General features: G+C 47.6%; 1 pseudogene across 1 annotated transcript; it reads right to left on the reverse strand.

Moving 5' to 3' along the window:
- Positions 1-210: 210 nt before the first annotated feature.
- On the reverse strand, positions 211-1,064 carry LOC308257675 (ADP/ATP translocase 2-like; annotated as a pseudogene). Its single transcript has one exon. The product of its transcript is annotated as an ADP/ATP translocase 2-like (transcript).
- Positions 1,065-5,150: the final 4,086 nt, after the last annotated feature.

Raw genomic sequence — 5,150 nt, forward strand, 5'->3', positions numbered from 1 at the left:
TTTTTTGTAATATATTTTATTGATTTTTTTACAGAGAGGAAGGGAGAGTTAGAAACAACAATGAGAGAGAAACATTGATCAGTTGCCTCCTGCACACCCCCTACTGGGGATGTGCCCGCAACCAAGGTACATGCCCTTGACCAGAATGGAACCTGGGACCCTTCAGTCCGCAGGCTGACACTTTATCCACTGAGCCAAACCGGTTAGGGCTCATGTGAACTTCTTGACTTCATCATATAAGACAAGCACTGAAGCATCACCCATGCCTCTGAGAACATTGGACCATGCACCCTTGAAAAAAATCTTTGCTCCATCATGAGCAATCTCCCTCCAGCAGTCGAGCATGCCTGTGTATGTGACATCTGTTCCTTTCTGCCCTCCTGACTGCATCACCACACAGTGACAAATAGGAAGTCAGCCCAGCCACTACCATGAGGGACTGTGTGATCATCCAGCTGATGAAGACGTGCCTGTTTTTTGAATCTGGAAACATTCCCTTTGCAGCATCATCTGTATGGAAGTAGGCAGCTTGGTAGATGAATAATACCCTGCAAAGACACATTAAAGTCTTGGTACAAGTCCTTAATCCCATCAGATTTGTGGATCTTAACCAGGCAGTCACCAAGACATTTGAACTTCCTTTCAGCTCCAGCTTTGCCCACATCAGCTGCTAGACAGGTACGGGAAAAATCAGATGCACAGAGCACAAGGAGGTTGCCCCAGCAGCAACACCTGATGCCAGATTCCCTGCAAAGTAACACCAGAGCTGGGTTCTTTTGTCCACACCACCCAGGAAGATCTGCTTGTATTTATCTTTGAAGGCAAAGTTAAGAACCTGGGTGAGGAAGTATCTGATGACATTGGCCAGGTTACCATGCCAGAAGGACAGGACTCATTGGGGATATGGACTGTGCAGTTTATAATGCCCTTGCTTATCTGTGGTGATTTGCTTGCTGGCATGTGGCACCTGCATGGCACTTGCTCAGTGGGTGCTACTGCATCTCTGAGACAGCCACTCTACTTGCCAGGAAGTCCTTGATGAAGAACACAGTGGCATCTGTCATGTTGAAAGGAAAAAAGAGGTGGGCGACTGCGGGACTGGAATAAATAACTGTCTGGGACTCCAGAGCTCTGGGCAATGTTTCATCTTTTAATCAAGTGACCAAGCTGCTGAATCTTAAGCCTTAATGAATGTTGCATATTACTATTTTCATTGAACAATAAGACCTTCTATTTTGATTATTCCTGGTAAATACTTACTTTCCCCCCAATGCTTTCCATTTGCCAAACAGTCATGATAGTTCACCATGGTGGCTGTTGCTTTCAGGAGATTCCACCAGATGAATCTTCATTTCCATCCATTAGGACTTCTCTACCTAGTTGGCCCAGAGTCTTGATTTTGGCTGCCAGGGCTACATTTTGCTGAATATGTTATTCCTAAAATTTCTCGATAGTCTTTTCATCTTTTAAAAATACTTCTATCAACAGTGTCTGAACAGGTGGTCTCATCAGGATTTTCCTCTCTTGCTGTGAAGTCTTTATTTAACACAGTCAAAAAAGCAGGTTTCTGTAAGTTTATTGTAGGTTCCAAGAAATTCTATTGTTTTTTCTGATGGGATCCTGGTATTTGTGCAGCCATATTCTTTTGTTACATTGTTTTAGTCACCTTTTCTAATGCATGAATTTTCTTTCCGTTCGCAGTTGTTCAACCTTTGCTTGAATGCCTTAAGCACAGGCTTTCCCATCAGACACCAATCAGAGGCTTGGAGGCTGCGCTGCCAGTCATTTGTATGTCTTCTGGGGAGGACTCTGTCAAATTAAGTAAGACTCTGTGCCTTGATTGCCCATATAGTTATGAACTGAGCCACTATGATCCAGTGCGAGGATCAAATTCCAAAGTTCTGGCTATATTTCACCCATCATTTCTTTGATTCCGTAGGGAATTGTACCTTTAATGAAGACAAATCCTATTACTTTAAACATTTATTCTTGATAATAAAAATCCAACCAGGGCTCTAACTAATGAACTGGCAAATTATTTTACTATACCCTATTAAAGGTATTAGTTGGTATTGGCTGCTTTTGGGACACTTAATTATAGATTTTTGGTAGAAATAGAAGAAACACTAATTTGCTCCCTGAAGAATCTGGGAGCAGTCTGGGCAAAGAAAAAATATAAGATGAATTGAGACATCTTATTGGGCAAGAAAATAAAAGAAATACTCAAAGACGAATGGAGGTATGTCAAAAGAATATTCAAGTCAGCTTGAAGGGACTTCTGTTGGTAAAATTGGGAGGGTAATTGAACATAAAAAAAGAATACCTACTGTGACTGGTTCTAGTAAGAGAAGAGGAGACTTTTATAGGTATTTTGACTTAAGGGGAACAATCCTATCTAATAAAAGAGAAACATGCAAATTGACCGTACCTCCGCTATGCCCACAAGCCATGCCCACCAGTCAATCAAGAGTGAATTAACCCAACCAAGATGGTGGTTAATTTGCATATCCAGGCACAGAGCGAAGACTGAAGACAGCGTAGAAGGAAGCCAAGCGCTGCAGAAAGGATCAAAGCTGCGGAGAAGCAAGCAGGCGGGGCAGGGGAGAAGGGAGGGAAGCAGGCGGGGCTGCAGAGACCGCTGCAGGAAGCCCTATTGCAGGAATCTTCCTGCAACGGCCCTCTAGTCTATCTATATAAAAGCCTAAGCGACCATTGCAACCGAATGGACGACCGAACAGGCTGCATGGGGAGACCAGGCTGGCAGGGGGATTAGTGAGGGATGACCAAATGACTGAGCAGCAGGCTGCGTGGGGCAACCAGGCCGGCAGGGGGGTTAATGAGGAGCGACCAAACGACTGAGCAGCAGACTGCATGGGGCAACCAGGCCAGCAAGGGGGTTAGTGAGGGGCGACCAAACGACTGAACAAGCAGGCTGCGTGGGGCGACCAGACTGGCAGGGGGTTAGTGAGGGGCAACCCAGTGACTGAGCAGCAGGCTGCGTGGGGCAACCAGGCCGGCGGGGGGGTCAGTGAGGAGCGACCAAACAACTGGACAGCAGGCTGTGAGGGGCAACCAGGCCGGCGGGAGGGGGGCAGTTGGGGGTGATCAGGCCTGCAGGCAGAGGCCGTTAGGGGTGATCAGGCTGGCAGGGGGGCAGTTAGGAGTGACCAGGCTGGCAGGCAGGCGAGCAGTTGGGAGCCAGCAGTCCAGGATTGTGAGAGGGGTGTCTGACTGCCCGTTTAGGCCCGATACCACCAGGATTGGGCCTAAACGGGCAGTTGAACATCCCTCGAGGGGTCCCGGATTGGAGAGGGTGCAGGCTGGGCTGAGGGACACACACCCCGGTGCACGAATTTCATGCACCGGGCCTCTAGTAATAATAATAAAATACCTACCTATATCAGAGGGTAAGAGGATTGATGAGATAAATTTTGTAAGCAAAGTGTTTAGAACAGTCCCTGGAACATAGCATGTGCTAAATAATTATTGTTACTTTTATTATTATTACTAAAGGCCCGGTGCATGAAATTCACGCCGGGGGGGGGGGTTGTCCCTCAGCCCAGCCTGCAACCTCTCCAATCTGGGACATCCCTCTCACAATCCAGGACTGCTGGCTTCCAACTGCTCACCTGCCTGCCTTCCTGATTGCCCCTAACCGCTTCTGCCTGCCAGCCTAATCACCCCCTAACCACTCCCCTGCCACCCTGATCGATGCCTAACTGCTCCCCTGCCAGCCTGTTTGCCCCTAACTGCCCTCCCCTGCAGGCCTGGTCACCCCTAACTGCCCTCCCTTTCAAGCCTGGTCCCCCCCAACTGCTCTCCCCTGCAGGTCTGGGTCCCCACCAACTGCCCTTCCCTGCAGACCCAGTTACCCCCAACTTCCCTTCTCTGCCGGCTTGGTCACCCCTAACTGCCCTCCCCTGCAGGCTTGATTGCCCCCAACTGCCCTCCCCTGCTGGCCTGATCACCCACAACTGCCCTCCCTTGCAGGTCTGGCCCCTCCCAACTTCCCTCCCCTGCTGGCCATCTTGTGGCGGCCATCTTGTGTCCACATGGGGGCAGCCATCTTTGACCACATGGGGGCAGCCATCTTGTGTGTTGGAGTGATGGTCAATCTGCATATTACTCTTTTATTAGATAGGATAGAGGCCTGGTGCATGGGTGGGGGCCAGCTGGTTTGCCCTGAAGGGAGTCCCGGATCAGAGTGGGGGCTCCCTTGGGGCGTGGGGTGGCCTGGGTGAGGGGCCTGTGGTGGTTTGCAGGCTGGCCATGCCCCCTGGTGACCCAAGCGGAGGCCCTGGTATCTGGGATTTTTTTATCTTCTATAATTGAAACTTTGTAGCCTTGAGTGGAGTCCAGGGCCGGTAAGGGTCTGCTGAAAGCTTGGCTTCCTCCGTTGCCGGGGAAACCCAAGCCTCCTGCTCTCTCCGTGGCTGCAGCCATCTTGGTTGGGTTAATTTGCATACTCGCTCCTGATTGGCTGATGGGCATGGCTTGTGGGTGTAGCGGAGGTATGGTCAATTTGCATATTACTCTTTCATTAGATAGGATTGTGTGTAATACCCACAATCCATTAGGGCAGTGGTCGGCAAACTCAGTAGTCAACAGAGCCAAATATCAACAGTACAACGATTGAAATTTCTTTTGAGAGCCAAATTTTTTAAACTTAAACTTCTAACGCTACTTCTTCAAAATAGACTCACCCAGGCCGTGGTATTTTGTGGAAGAGCCACACTCAAGGGGCCAAAGAGCCGCATGTGGCTTGCGAACCGCGGTTTGCTGACCACTGCATTAGGGAGCTGCCATACCAGTCTTTATTTTATGGAAAACTGTTTTATTTTTTGGAAAACTGTTTTATTTTTCCAGCTTCTTTGAGATATAATTAATAGACATATAACACTTTAAGTTTAATGTGTACAACATTGACTTGAAACACTTATAAATTGCAAAATGATTACCATAATAGTGTTATTTAATACCTTTATAACTTCATATAATTTTCACTTCCTTTTTGTGGTGATAACATATAAGATATACTCTCTTAGTAACTTCCAAGAATATGTAGCAGAATTAACTATAATCACCATCCTGTAGTTTAGATTCCCAGGACGTATTCATTTTATAATAGAAATTTGTACTCTTTGACCAAC

This window comes from Plecotus auritus (genome assembly GCF_963455305.1).
Source record: "Plecotus auritus genome assembly, chromosome: 9".
In the NCBI taxonomy this organism is placed as follows: domain Eukaryota; kingdom Metazoa; phylum Chordata; class Mammalia; order Chiroptera; family Vespertilionidae; genus Plecotus; species Plecotus auritus.